The following is a 16653-nucleotide window of genomic DNA, read 5'->3' on the forward strand; positions in this document are numbered from 1 at the left end:
CAAGTAGACATATATAGCTCTACAATGATACCAAATAATCTAGACTTTCTAATCAAATTACAAAATATAGAGGGATAAACATAATTTTGAGACCATATTTGTTAACACCAAAAATTTGCGGCTTGTCAGAACCGGAATTTGGATAAGCAAAGAAAAAATAAAAATTTAACCCTTCAGCACATGCTCGGGCGAAATAACAAATAAGTGAGGTACGTTTCTAACACAAGGAGGCATCCGGCTAAATGAAAAACTCTTAGAAGTAGATGTATTTAGATGTATTCAGGCTAACATCCAGAATGCGTTTCCTACCCTCATTTCAGGCCAGAATGACTGAACTCTTCGGGGATGAATGAGTTAAAAATGCTTCGTGGTGAATTTAGTACTCATCAAGGGAGGGTTTGTATAGAGTCCCAGACCCGTCATTCATGTAAAGAATACGAGGATTACTAAACTAACCATTACAAAATTTAAAAGTAAAACAACACAATCGAATAACACTCCCATTTGAGATAAATCTTACATTATTAATACTTCTAAAAGGACTGCAGAAATGTTGCCAATTTCTGAAATAAAACGTCCCCGTTGTGGAACGGAAAGTAGCTTCTGGCTGTTTTTATTCCGTTTTCATTGGTTGATAGGAGTATTTAATACATCTCTGCTACTTTCTTGTAAGTCCTGTTCTTGCACAAATATCAATAAACCATGCGAACAAATTAAGAGGGACAAAAAGAAAATAAAGAACTCTGTAAAGGATGGTTACATGAACAACCTACCTACAACGGCATATATAACACAGAGAATGGTGTCTTTTGTTATCAAAAAATTTGGGTAACATCACGTGGCACCGATTGATTAAGCGAGATCACTTTCGAGGTAGCTATATTGTAGTAAACCTAGGGTATGTCTTATTTGTGCTTACATATCTTTTTTATAGCTTTGTCAGCTTTTAGTGATTATTTGTTGCATATCGTTCGAAATAGCCGCAGTTGTTTCGACCAGATGTTGAATATTAAATCAATACCTATCATAAATTCTCATCTTACAGGTAGTTAACTGAAAGTTAAGGGAAGATGTTATTGTTTTGGATTTGTAAATGAGAGGATAGATTTTGTCCAACTGTTCTTGAACTTATTTGTTCAGGATATTGATTAGGAAAGTGTTTTGATCTTCGTTGATATTCAGGACATGAGTTGGATGAATGATTTCTACCATAGCAACTTCCAATGAAAATTCGTCATCCAGTTCTATAGCTTCAGGAAATCTAGCTTTGAAACGACATAAATTATTGTTGGGAAATACATCTTTGGAACTGTCACTCCGTACAGATAAATAAAATTGGTAACACTCGATGTCAAATGAAGACGACTTAGCAAGTTTTCTAATAGAGGGTTGATGTTGTGACTGGATAAATGTTGTTATGACAGGAGTTGGCTGCAAGGCTACCTTTGTTCTTGTTGTTACTATCGGTAGTTTATTTCAAGGAAGTGGATAATCAATACAATTGCTGAATAAAGCTGTCCACAATTGTTTTCCTTCTTGTTGTTAACTCGGATTGGAAATCATTGTTTCTGTGACACAATACACTACCAAGATTTGGCCTAGAAATACGATTTGTGCTTCGGAATACGTGTTCCACACCACACAAACAAAAGTTGTTTTTGTAGTTCTTGAAGAGAGGAACTCTGAGACGTTGAGATAGTTGCTGTTTTTAGCAGCATGATGGTGACGTATGCTTAATATGGTCAATCATTTTTGAAGAGACAGTTATCTAAGATTATTAGTTTCTAAGATAAGATTATATTCTAAGAATTAAAACTAGTTGGATATCCTTTCGACGCACTCTCACTTCAAGCTGACGATAGCCCACTTTATATGTTCCTCGATCGAGAATATCGTACACGCCGTCTACGTTTTGGCTCACTCGTTGTAGTTCAGGCAAATTAAAAGTTCCTTTCAGCACATCTCAGTTCATGTCTTCCACTTTATATACAAGCGGATCACGTCTACATACTTGCCCCGTAACACGAATCAATTCGGTTATCCAGTTAAGTAGATAATCCTTGTCAAAATCATTTTTGGTTTTTCCAACGCAAATCGAATCTCCAGTCCTTAACAACTCTTCTGTCGTTTTGCTGGTAGGTGACGTTCCAAACGATCCAATGTCATAACGTAGTTGTCAGGGCTCACGTCTTCGCTTGCACATATGATGATACCATTGATGGAAAGCTCTTACAAGACGTGGTAACACTTTGATGTACTTGAGAGTATGTTGATATGTAAATAATAGTTGCACATATCTTCTTGAAAAATCCTTGAAAATGTTCTGTGACACTGGGTTTCGTTTCAGAATTCGCAGTGATGAAAAAATGAATGTATTTTTTCCGATTCTTTCTGAAAAGCTTGCTTCAGAACTTACCACCACTTTGTTCTAAAACCAGTTTTAAAGCTCATACTATCTCTAATCTTGATTGAAAAAACGGACCAAATTCGTTTTGAAAGCAATTCAATGACACAAATCAAATATTCGTAACCACGATTGTACGCCATGAAAAGAGTGACATTAGCTAAATCTGCTTGCCCATGATGATCGATAGTTGCAACTCTAGTTTGACTTCTGCATAATTTCGTCGAATGGGTTTGTGTAACGTACACATCAATTGTTCTTGTAGCTATTGACAGACGTACATTGTTCATTTTGGGTTTTAGCAAGGTGATATAATTATTGAATTCCACCCGGAACCAACATCATGTTCAGGATTGTTGTAAAAGCTGGCTAAACGTGTTTCCACGATGGTACTGATTGAGATGTTTGTTGCTGCTGCTCCTTAAAAAGTGACACACTGTTTTTATACTACTTTTAGATTCGTGTGGAAGTTTAGGGATTGCGACGAGGCTTGACGTATCCGACGAGAAATCGGGGTAGGAACCTCTTTGTGGTGGTAAATTTTTTCATGGATTAGTTTTCTCACTTTTTTGCCTTCCTTCATTGATTCTTCTTTACAAGAAGGTTTTGACACAATAGTTTTGTTTCGTCACGTTTGAGAGTAAAGGATGGTATCAGCATGAAACTGCAATCTTACTAGGTTTTGGAGTAGAATAGGGGTTGAAACATTTGTCGTGTCTTCATCTTGCATCCATATGTCTGTGTCTGTTCCGGTGTCTTTCTTCTCTCTTTTACGACCTCTTGAAATGACTCAGAGTATTTTTCGCTATTTCGTCTATACATTTCTGGTGACACCTTTCAAAACGTTGCAATACTTGTCCATACCTTTGCGATGTGTTTAGTTTCTGACATATTAAATCCAATAATGATTGTAAATATTGTTGCAACTCGGACATCTAGGTGTGACTAGGGTTTGGAGGCAAATGAAGTGTCGGTTGTTCTGAGTTTTCGTCCTTCCACAAATATCAAAAGGTATAAGTGTGACATCTTTCAAGAGAAGGTATATATTTGAGCTTTTTTTCTTCCATAACTCACGATTCCTTCTAAAAGTGGTCCAAGCAGTGGAGCAGTCGCTGTTACAAAGATCCAGTCAATATTGGAAGAAATCGACCTCGTTGAACGACATCTTTGAACGAACAATGTTTTCGTTTGTCGGATAGGTATTTTCTTTATCACCATTTTGCAAAGACATTATGATGTTTTCCTGAAAATTAAGTAGCAGGAAACATCGTCAATGAGCGGCGTGTTCTTCTGGGGTACGTACGCGTCCTTGAAGCAGTACTTCTCTTTCTGGCAGAAAATGTTTGTTTTTTATCTGTTTTCTCTGATTTTTTTATTCTTGGGACGTTTCTTTTTCTTTGTGTGAACTTGTTGTGCCGCTACTCGTATTTTTGGTCTGCTGTAGTCTCGGGGGAGGGATTTTAACTGTGCCATTATGATCCGATATTAAAAAGGAACCTCCTAAATCGCAACTAACTCCAAGGTTAATAATTAATATTATTACTGGGGAGTCGGAGTATCGATTCTTGGATCTGCCAGCCGTGAAATGCTACTTTATGTTTTTCAAAAACTCGTTTGGTTTAATGGGTTATGTGAATGATACCTTGTAGTAATTGACGTGCTTTCTAAGTAAACTATCGTAACACGTCTTTGAGACTGGCGTCTAACAAATATACACGGGGTTGTGTATTTTATTCGACGTCTACTACATCGTACTTTCGCTAATGCGTCTAATTTCTGAAGTCATTTTGTATCACTGACTTTCTAATCGCAGGCGTCGTTGGCATGTTTCTCTTCCATGGTAAACTCTGAGAAGGGATTTTACAGGTTTCGGTGAGAAAAACAAATAGTGCGTCCGTGAAATAAAAATTCCCGGATTTCGTAGACGATCTGAGGTTTTTCTAAATCCTAACCGTTCTTAGAAAGAGTTCCAATTATCTTTTCGACACTGTCTGTAGCATGTATCAATGTGTCATAACTTTAACACAAGTAATGGAGCCAGCTCAGATTTTTGGCTGAGTTTTGACGGCCTACCGAGAGCTATGAATGAGAGGTATGATGGCAAATTTGTTCTCGGATATCTTTCGATACACTAATTTACATGGCTTAGCGACGGTAGCAGCTTCCTTAATAAAAGATCGGCACCTCCCATGATCAATAAGTAATTGTCGAAATTTGCCATTGCAACGGCGTAAAATGTCCATATCAAATCTTCGATATTTCAACATTGTCCTGAAAGTCAATGGATTAGAGGAATGAGTTTGGTACCAAGCGTAGCATTGCTCATGTAGTTCTGTGTGCATACTATCGGGTTCATAATAGTGAATTTCAGGCAAATGGGTTAATGGGTAAAACGTGTTGATTAGCTTCGTACTATGACTATGGTCTTGAACTAAGCAAAAGGAAAGAGAGAAAACCAACAAGTTTTGTTTAAGACAACAAATAATTTATTTTCCTATAAAACAAAGTGAAAATTTAAGAACTTACAGTATTGCGAATTAAATCCCAAATTATTCAAAACGTTTTATCACCAGTCTAAACGAGTAAAGTTCTAATTAAATTCCAGTGGTGCTTGAAATAAGATTCAGCGCTGAATGTGTTCATATGCCTGTTGCGGCATGTCACGCACATATGTGCGAACAGTCTTTTCAGGAACTCAGTGATATAATCCAAGATGTCCTTGTTTAAATTCACTATAATTCCAAATTACCGTTTCTATCCAAGAATATTATTGAAGAGCACTTTGTATGTCCAGTGAATAATAATTTGAATAAATAATTCCACTAAAATCAAATACTGAACACAACAATAAGAATGATTCAGCTAAAAATGTTAATGCAATAATGAGTAATTTCTCAAGTAACCCAGATTATAACCCACTGTACTTGACCTAGGTTCCAATTATCATTTTCTGGAAATATTCTGACACTTAATGGAAGTTTCCATTCAAGAACATTTTGAACCTGTTGCTAACATCATCATAAAGACCTTGGCAAACATCAGGTACAACACGTTTATCCATGCGGAATACCAATTTCCTAGACCTAATCCCTAAAACACGTTTACCTTTTCTGATAATGATCACAATATTTAACTCCGACTTATACGGAACTATTAACTATGTTTCATTTGTTTACCAATAATAAAAGTCAGTGGTCAGGTATAGAAATAACTTGTTTTTGACAAGGTCAACTCCCAAATACAATTATAATAACATATAATCATTAATAAAAATAACTAACATATACAAATTTTAAATATACATAACATTCGGTATTGAAAATGTCTGGGAAATAATCATTGGCAATTTATGTTATTCCAAACGTTTTAATCTTCTGTTCAGCATTGCAAATAAATCGTGGAACCTTTTAACTGTACTTGTATAATCGTTTGGCTACAGTCGGGACCTTATTTTGAATAACATTTCAAAAGAAATTGTCCATTGTATCATGAGAAATTGTAACCCATGATTGTAGCATATCGATGATAGTCCCCATAACACTGGATGTCCTATTCGCTCCCAATATCATATGTGGGGTCCAGAATCTGTTAGGCAAAATTAGAAAGAGTGTAGGGTGCCAGAATGAGTATTTCTCAACCTCCTGGTATCTTACTAAAGTTGGAACAGTAAAGGTTCTTGAATGTTTTCTCACAAGCTAGAGAAGCTGCGCAAAACTTGGGAATATGAATGCAAGTTTCATGTGTATATTCGAAGCCAAGATTGGTTGTCTGCTTGTTTTGTTTTTAGCTAGTCTTCCTTGAAGCCTCCCCCCCCCCCAGTTCATTCTCATATTAATTCTGCAATTTGTAAAACCACAGTAAAAACCACATACCCACGGTAAATTTCTGGCAGCTTTCTCATATACCCAAATTGACTGAGCCCGAGACTCGGACAGATCTGGTCTATACGAGTGATTTAGACCATTAGTCCCCGACGTTGTTCGTAACAAAGTGTACTGAAAACGTTTTGTTTACAGGTCGAGCAAAATTCGTTCTTTTACTTCAGTAATGCATGTTGGATGCTAATAAGCCCCGGCATCTCTCTGGGCACAAAATGTTTTGGTCACGAGTCATTAAATCCTTGGTCACATTTGCCACAATAGTTAGCGACATTTTTTGATAACGATAATAGCATCGAAGTTCTTGATTACGATGCACATGAGCGTATTTGTTTGTCTGCGAAATATGGTCCTTGAAATAGGAGATCTCCGCGACGGTCTTAAGGATATACTATCAACTTATAACGAGGAGCAAACACGTCTTGCAGTTTCTGCATTTCGGTAATGCCATTCACTCCTTTGGAAATGCCCGCTTGCTGCAAAAGGAATTCTGATTTGCTGTAATGTCCTTTCTGATTTTCGAATCCTACCCCATTGTATTTTTCATTACACTGTCAGGTTTTTCTTTGTCTTAGGTCGACCAGCGACGATGACACGGGCTAAAACGATCTTGTCTAGTGAAGTTTCGGCTTGGACGATAATGCGTTGTTTATTGCGAATTTCGTGAACCAAGAACACTTTTGGCGTAAGCTTCCTCTAGGAGGCGAAACGTTTGTCATGTGAACAGTGGCTTTTACACAGGTGATATTAGGCTCGTCATTGGATTGCATAACGTGTTGAATTTTGTCGATGACTATGGAGCTGTCAATTCTGACGGTGTACTAAACTATTATCGTCAATGGCGAGCGCCAAACGATCGGCGTTTCTTTGTCTCTAACTATGAATCACACAAATCTAACATGAAACCAACTGCCATCTTTGGTGGCACTTGACAATTAAACTCTTTAAATTGCACCGTGTTTGTGTAAGTGGTGGTTCTCAATTTTCTGGCATTATTTTTGGGTCTCTCTAATAATGTTCGAGAGCTATCAAAAGACTTTCTGTCTTGGTGGAGCTTAACTCGCTTGGTCTTCTGAGAGATATAGAGAGTGTTGGTTAAAGCTCACTCATGCCATTTTCGAAATCACTGGTATGCGTTTGTAATAACCTTTTAGTTAGAATGTGAGGCGACACCGAAAACTGTCGTCGTCGCTTCGTGGTTTCTTCTCCTGGTGTCTTTTTAGCAAAGTGTCAGGAAGAAGGACATTGGTCTTCAGAGTGTCTAAAGAAGAAAGAGAAGGAGTACGAGGAGCATTTAGAAACAGATGAAGAAACCACTCCATTCAAGCAATTCATGATGGCGATTACCCGAGTGTTGATATAATACTTCATTAAAGTCTAGCGTGGAAAATAGATTAAACAATACAGTTAAAGATTTAAATATTTTCTAGTGGTTACATACATAACGCTTGTAGGAGTCACGGTACTAATTCAACTCCCATAGTAAACATGGAAACACCATCATATTCAAAATTCAATAACTTAAAATTTCTGGGTGCTGATGATCAGACTTACATGTCTCCATGCACAACTATCCCTGGTGCAAGCTTCTGTGTGGAGAACACCATATGACCCGAGGAATTCTTTTTAAATCTACATGTGCGTGAAACACGTTATTGATTCTGCACCAAATGAATCAGGTGCTGCTTTCATTATTGAGTACTCCTACGTCAAGAATGTAAAAATACTAAAATTGCATCAATAGAATTTTGTCTATATTTTTTCAAATTACAGATAGGATAAGCTCTCAAAAGATACTTTTACTAAAATTTTAATTTTCATTTTGAACCAAGTATGGACCACCAAACCCGTAAATACTCTATTATTTATTCACCCATTTCTAGACTGGTTCACAGTCCTTTCGTATAATTAGTACCGTGTGTCCTATAACCAGATTTAATTTTTTGTTGAAAAAGTTGTATTTTACTCATTGATATTGGATCATAATTGTAAGAAATAATTGGTCATACTTGTGCATGGATAATAGTGTAATAGCATTGTATGTGATACCACTCTCTATAGCTAAATTGCATCCGCATTACATGTTGCTGTGTTGTATTGTACTTATTAGTGACTTATTCTTGTTATTAAAATAATTGTTTTCTGCCTTTGTATCTTCGTGCTCTTTCTATGGCATGCATGCTACACAAAAGAAACACAAGCATGCTGACATCAGCAAATATGTCATCACAGGGTATCAAACTACATGACGCATTGTATTTTCATCTCTCACTGGCTATAAGACAAGTTTTAAATGTTTTAAATTTCAAAATTGCATTTCTTTTCTTGCTGACTCTCACAGAAATAAGATGCAGCACATCCGTATTCATATCAGTTAAACAAAACAAATAAGTGTGCCACATGACAGGTCAAAATGATAAGAGGTCATTGCCCTTTTGTGACTAAAACAGAGACACACACCCATGAAGCATCAAGAGATGCTGACATTCCAAACTTATTTAAACTATTAACTCGTGTGATTCATCACCCCCAAATCTTAATAAAAACGTATAAAAGCCAAAGAAAAGTTACATAAGCTTTATTATACTGAAGAATTAAATAACATAGTGCTACATTTTAGTATAAAACTATGAGGAAGGGTGAGGAAGCAAAGACTAGACAGAGTAATTTCTTCAAGCCTGGTAATGTTCCTCACAACAAGGGGGGAAATGTGCATCAACCCAAAAGACACAGCCACTTGAGGTCTGTTACATAAGGACAACAAGAGACAAATTTGAAAAAGCTATGGAAAGTTCCTATAATGCTGACATTAATGTTGGAGACAGAAAGCCCATGTACAAACTGCTGCGGCCCAAGCTATGAAGTAAGATGGAGGTGCAGAAATATTTGGAAAACTTTGCGATGCTAAGGCAAGTCCATGTTGCTATGCAATATTCAAACACTGATAAAACTTATCACTGCATAAACTACTTGTTAAATTTAAGTAATATAATTGAATTTCATATTAAAGTTATCTAATACATAAATCTATACCTACATTTACCCAAAACTCATAAAAAGTTAAGAAAAAGTCTCAAAATCATTATTGTGGCTACTTTCCACTATAAGCAGTGTTAAATTACTTTCTTTTTAATATAAAGCTGAATAAAATACATAAATTATTGAACAAAAGAGAAACAAAGCAAACCTTGCAATCACTCAATTACAGTCAAAGGGGAGGCAATACACCTTGATTTAGCATACCAAGTAGCAACCTCTAAATTGCAGCTAAATGATTCCTTACTATTACTTGATAGTAAGCGCAGATCAACGTTGACTTATAAATAGCTTTTGTTTTAAATCGGAATCCATATTTCTGACATGAAACTTGTTTTCATCTATTCACAACAACATATCTGGTGGAAAAAACAAATCGCTTAGTGCACACAGGAAAAAAATGCTGAGATGTGGATTAATGTGTTCCGAGAGCACCAGTTCCAACACCTTTACTATAAAGGTTTTCTGTCATGGGACTTGGTACATGAAGAGAAAAGAGGTCTGGTGTGGTGGGAGAGAGCAATATGTTCAACCTGCAGTTATACATCAAGAATGTTTCAACGGTATGAAGAGATGCCGAAGAGAGGTTGGGGAAGAAAAACCGCCTGTGTAAATAATGTACAACAGATAGGACTTTTGCAGACTTCTATTGGGAATGAAGGGTTGAAAACTATTCTTTTAAGTGAAAATATCCCTCCCTGCTCCCTCAACAAAAGGGATGCAGAAAAGTTCCAATACTGTTTGCCAAACAAGTGAATGTACCAATATGAGAGACATGGCTGAACATAGAAAAGGTGTCAAGGAGTTTAATTCTGTGATAGGAAATAAGACAGATATAATTGATATTCAATGTGACTCAATGTATAATAATGCAATTTACAGGTTGAGGCAATGCAGCATGTGCAGTTTTGTGCACAGTCCTTGATTTTTACAGTGTTCTCTAATTTGATTTACTGAATGTGTCTCTAAAGATAAATGATCAGTATTGATACATAAGTGATTGTGACATAAGCGACTTACATTTAAAATATCTCCCCCATCCCCGTTTGGGGAATTGTTGCATGTGTTAAATGGTATTTAACCATATAGGCCAATCTGTGGGTATCATCGTATGAAAATCTGCCTTTAGGCCATACTATGCTCTTTTCCTCATGCCTGAGCTAGCTACTGTCACTGTCCAGTGTATAAAACCCTTCCCATCTGTCTTTTGTAAAGATTTTGTTTCTCCAAAATCACATGCAAACCATGAAAAAGAGATACTTTTTTTATGCAAAATCCACCAAAATGATACTGTGGATGCACATGGTAACCATGGAAACAACAGGCTCCTATTATGGTATAGGTCACACGTAGGAGTCACGGTACTAATTCAACTTGCATAGTAAACATATGGAAACATCATCATATTCAAAATTCAATAACTTAAAATTTCTGGGTGCTGATGATCAGACTTACATGTCTCCATGCACAACTATCCTTGGTGCAAGCTTCTGTGTGGAGAACACCATATGGCCCGCGGCATTTTTTTAAATCTACGTGTGCATGAAACACATGTTATTGATTCTACACCAAATAAATCAGGTGCTACTTTCATTATTGAGTACTCCTGCGTCAAGAATGTAGAAATACTAAAATTTGTCTATATATTTTTTTTTCAAATTACAGATACAATAAGCTCTCAAAATATATTTTTACTAAAATTTTAATTTTCATTATGAACCAAGTATGGACCACCAAACCCGTAAATACTCTATTGTTCGCCCATTTCTAGACTGGCTCAGGGTTCTTTCGTATAATTAGTACCGTGTGTCCTTTAAAGACATATCTAATATGTCAAAAGTCGCCAATCAAACACATACATTACAGGAATAGTAAAATTATATATTCCTTGCTCACTTAGTTTAGAATCAACTACGTAGTGCCACTGGAATGTTTACTCACAAAATTGTTAACAACTTTAAAAGCAATGTGAAGGTAAATATATATTTCTAAATGCTTTAGGAGAACTTTAATTCAATGCTTCTGTTCGAGGCTACTGTCATAACCCTATGGTCACAAACGAAGTAACAGAAAGAAGCAAAACCAACATGAAAATATGAGAGGAACTTGCAGTATTACGAAGTGAATCCAAACGAATCCTGACAAAGTTTCATGAAAGTCCAAAAGACTGAAAAGTCCCGTATAAATTTCAAAACCGGAAATGTTCTGATCCGACAAGAATCGTGACGTTGTCATGATGGCGTTTCCCAGAACTCCTTTGTATACGTCATAATAGTTCTGTTATAATATTATAGTCCAAATAATGGGCACCTTCTGTTTCCACTAAAGAGTCCAAACAAGTGTTTTTCCTCTCGAATAAGTAGATCATAAAACACTGTATGCAGACTCACAACAGGAACACAATAAATGAGAGTGACTCCAAAATCGGAATGATTCTGATTGCTTAGTAACCTCATTATGCAACTATTTTTCACGATATACCCCACTTGACGGATGTTACTACTCATTTTCCTCCTAATTTCCTAGTCAAGTGACCTAGACCAACCAATGGGAAGTTACTAAATTCTTGCTGAACAGTCCAAACCCCATCAGTCAAAGAGATATTAATACAAAGGCGCCATTGAGTCTCATTATTAATATTATTATTAGTAATTGTCAACACATACGTAAGCATCTATTTATATATCCTATGTGATATTATGTTCTTATCAGACTCGGGTCACTTAGACAAAATCTATCTTAAGATATTCTGTACAATTTACGACTATGAACAAAATTTACAAAAATTTGTACCATGAATTGCAAAACTATAGATATATATAACAATATTGATAATAAGATATGGAGAAACACAACTTACATTATCAACACAAGGTAACACGGAACATCAAAGTCGGTTCATTCTGTTGCCTATATCATGCAGATGAAAACATTAACAAATGAATGCGAAACCGAACAGAACGAGGAAAAGATCTTGACTAAATTTACAAAAGAATGAGTTTTTTAAAACCAAATTAATGTTTGGATATTTCGTTACTACTGGCGACGACAAAGTCACAACTCGTGTCTACGCTTGTTTGTTCTACAGAAATAAAAGACGAAACCTTTACAAAAGAAGAGGGCTATGTAATAATGTACAGACTACACGAGAAAGAAGTCAATCTGAGAATTGAAATTCATTTCTTGGCATTACAGTATTTCCAATGAACTCAAAAACAAAATATTCACATACATTTATCGCAAAAGGCATTAGAAAGAGAATTTAAAAATTGGATGTTATTGCAACGTTGGTATGTACATGATGAAAGATACAAAAGTATGACTGCAGTTGGTCACAAAGAAGAAATCATTTGTCTGAATGTGTGAAACACCACTCACAAGTTCAGATCACTCCGAGGAACTATTACACTATTGTTATAACATATTACCAATATTAATTGCTATGATTCCCTAACAGCCGACAGTGACTTGTATATAAGCCTACGGAATCAAGTTGAAACCCGAAAATGTATACATTTTCCTCAGTTCAATCAATAACATTAACAATTATTTTGATGGAGATTATGTTAGAGTGATTTCTTGTTCGAATATACTTTCATGTAGGCCTTACTTCATCCAATGCTATTGGATATTGCACACAATTACAATGGTTACATTTAACATATTGAATATGAACTTCAGATAGATATCAGGTATGCATATAACATGTTTCCTTATGCAATATGAACCAAATAGTTCGTGGACAGGAAGAGTGGAGAAATATCATTTAAAAGTCTTGGTAGTTCTCTCCTTGAAACATGTGTTCAGAAAAGTTTGACAAGCCTGCGCTAGGCGAAACACCGAACAGTGACTTAAACCGAAACTTTAATCCTACTGGTAGTCTAATAAATTTAGTACACAGATTTCATGTGGCTAATATGAATTCCTTTGTAACAACAGTTTGATATATATGTACGACTCGGGGAGAAAGATTTCACGAAGTGGAAGGAACAAGTTGACAAAAGGATAAAAGCTAATGAACAGATTGCTAATGAAGAGCTAACAAAACCTCAGAGCTAAACAATTTGAAAGATATCAATATGTGCAAGGAACAATTGATAATAAATTTGAAGTTAATGATCGGAGTGCTAATGAAAGAGCTAACAAAATCTTAGAACTAATAAAAACGTAGACGATGACAGGAATTAAATTTAGATGCACGGGGTTTGTTTAGACAGTTTCCAAGCAAAGGCTACTGCTATACAGCTTCTGATAACATAAAGAGAAAGATATGAAGATGTGCCTAGGGGTTTAGAACATACACACTCGATTGTGCAGGGAACATACACTGACATGGATTCTTTGGGGAGTGACATATAAAAAAGCAAAACATCACTGGAAAACTACATTAGAATCTCAATTAAATCAATTACATAATGACTTGAATAATAAAATGAAACAGACTAAATGATAAGGCTAACACATGATGTTTGGCGCTGACGGAGACTGTACATTGAATGCTAATCAATATCCAATTAGATCGATGAAAACACTTTACAATTTAAATGCTTTACCTAGTACAGATTAGAGTAGAAAGATCAAAACTATACAAGATTTTACATTCGCTGGATTTTACCTATAATTGCATGCTAAGGTTGAATTATCTAAAACAAAAGAATATGCTGATAAAGAACTGCTTGAAACATAAAGATGTGGCGAAGACAGTATTGAAGAAAAAGCAATGCGTATAGATGAAGCAAATGAGAAAGATACAGAAGATGGTTCATGTACTTTATATTAGTACATCAGTTCTAAAACAATGATTTTTCGTCACTGTAAGATGACAGAAAAAAACATAATTTTCAGATTCTATTACTTAATTAGGCATGAATGGACATTATGCATTAAAAACACATTTACACTACTAGTGTACATCATTTTGTAAAACGTGCATTTGAACTATAACACTAATTATTGCTAGTTACTAGTTGAATAATACTACAACTGTTCCCATATCAACACGTGTTTCTCTCCTTTCAGATTTAATTGCTCTTTTAAAGTCTCTTGGAAAATGTATGGAAGCAATATGCCATTGGGTATAAGAAATGGGATGTTTCACCAGCCAAATAAAAATAAATGGAAAATGTTGACTACCCAAAATTACAGTCTCTGCAACTTGGTGAATTGAAGTCATTATGTCGCCTCTTCTTACTGTGAATGGCAATGCGGAGAAAAGCACAGAGCCTTCGACAGGTAAGACAGACAGAATCTATAAACAATTTAAATTGTAATTATCAACTAGTAGGGATGTTAGTATAACATCCCTACTAGTTGATAATTACACATCTGAACCTATTTAAAAATAAGAAAACATTGAATTACTTGAAACGAAGGTAAGAGGTCTGGTTGATGAATAGTAATTACCTACATAACCACGAAATGAAGTAGGCATTTGTAACCTGAAAGCTTGTAAATCGTTTGGGGCTGATAGTGTCGTGTGCGGTTGATGGTGTCGTCTAAGGCTCATACGGTCTAAATTAAACACACCTCCTCGTATCTTGTGACCTTACTTGCTGTATTATTTAACAAATGTTTGGCACTTGTATGCTTTAACGACAGAGAGTGGTATATGTCCACTGTTTGTAAAGGGGCCAGATGAGAATTCAAATAGTAAGGGAATATTTAATTAATGCAAGGTGACGATCTTTGCAACATTATTAAGTGAACGCTTACGGTTTGTTTTAGAACGAAATAAACTGATCGATAAAACAATAGTGGCATTCCATTTAGGATAAGCTACCATTCATGATATATTCATTTTGCAATTATTAGTACAAAAATCTATTTTCAAGCACTCCAGTTAAATTTTATTGTTTATTTATCGACTTCTCCAAAGCATTTGATACTATTCCTCATGATAAATTATTGATTTCTGTTTCTATGACAAAGAATAAGAGACTATTATAATATCCTGAAACATTACATAATATTCTTCATGATAAATTATTGATTTCTGTTTCTATGACAAAGAGTAAGAGACTATTATAATATCTTGAAACATTACATAAAATCTTGTGCAAGAACGAAGAGTGGTCTAATTGAATACCTTGGATCTACAATAGGTACCAGCCAGAGCTATGTTTTGAACCCTCTGTTATTTTCACATGAACAGCACGATTTACTGTGATCAAGATGCAAAAGTGAATATATCAAATGACGTATCAGAACTCGGCGCTATTTTACATACCGATGACAACAATTGCGCAGAAATAGAAGCAGGTTCAAAGGAACAAATACATATTGTCTAAATTTACTGACATGAATGCGAACTTTGATGAAACAATCCCTGGTTTATTCAGCGCTGGCGGTCATTGATGAATTATGAACAATGGCCTTATACAAATAGCCCAATTTTATTAGTATATTGGTGTATCGTTTTCCCGAATTCAGTAAGATCTAACGGGGACGAAAATCTTTAGCGTCACATTCATCAAAATATATACCGTTATTATAAACACATCAAACTAAATTTAGATATTGTATTCTCAGTGAAATAGTATTGTTTGGGAGTTGGGTTGGGGGGTGACATGATGTTGGTTCAGCGTTTATTAAGATTTGTCGTTGCTCGTCCCTCGAGTTCGAAGATTACCATGACATAGCTACCTGGTTTCTCTAAATATATGAGTGGCTAATGAAGCAAATTTGTGCGCTGAACTGCCTATGCCACACTTGATAGGAAATGTCCATTGGGTTTTCTTGATCAGTAGAGGATGTGTTGCATTGTTTAGATTTGCGGTGCTCACGATTTTGCACTGCCTCTGCAATTCTACTCAGTGAAAAGTCTGTAGCTCCAGTATGGATGAGAATGATCCAGATGTGAGAGTTCTTCCCAATACACAGGGTCAATGTTTAAATGTTTCAAGCATGACCTGAGGGAATCTTTCAAGCGTTTCTTCTGATGTCCTTGATTGCTATTCTCCTTCAGCACACCGTATATCTTCATTGGTAGTCGCTATTCGGACAACCTGTTGTGGTCTGCCCATCTCATCCGTGACATCATCAACAGAGTATAAATGCTTGAAAGCCACACTGACTCTCAGACAGGAGTCCTTGTTCCACGTGATGAACAAAGAGAATCGGCAGAATTATGGCGATGATTGTGCCGTCTGTTCAAAGCAAGGGGATGCCCGAGGAATATCAGAGGATTGTGTGTTGCCTTTCCGTTTGTACATTTGAACGATGGATGCATCCTGGTAATAATAAGGTATAGTTCCTTGAGTCCACGTTGACTGGAAGGAAGAGCGCAATCAGTTTCTGTGCCATGTGCAAACCTCCTGATTTGTAGACCTCTTCTGA

The sequence above is a fragment of the Sinohyriopsis cumingii genome, chromosome 17 (assembly GCF_028554795.1).
Source record: "Sinohyriopsis cumingii isolate HCF-2022 chromosome 17, ASM2855479v2, whole genome shotgun sequence".
NCBI lineage: Eukaryota > Metazoa > Mollusca > Bivalvia > Unionida > Unionidae > Sinohyriopsis > Sinohyriopsis cumingii.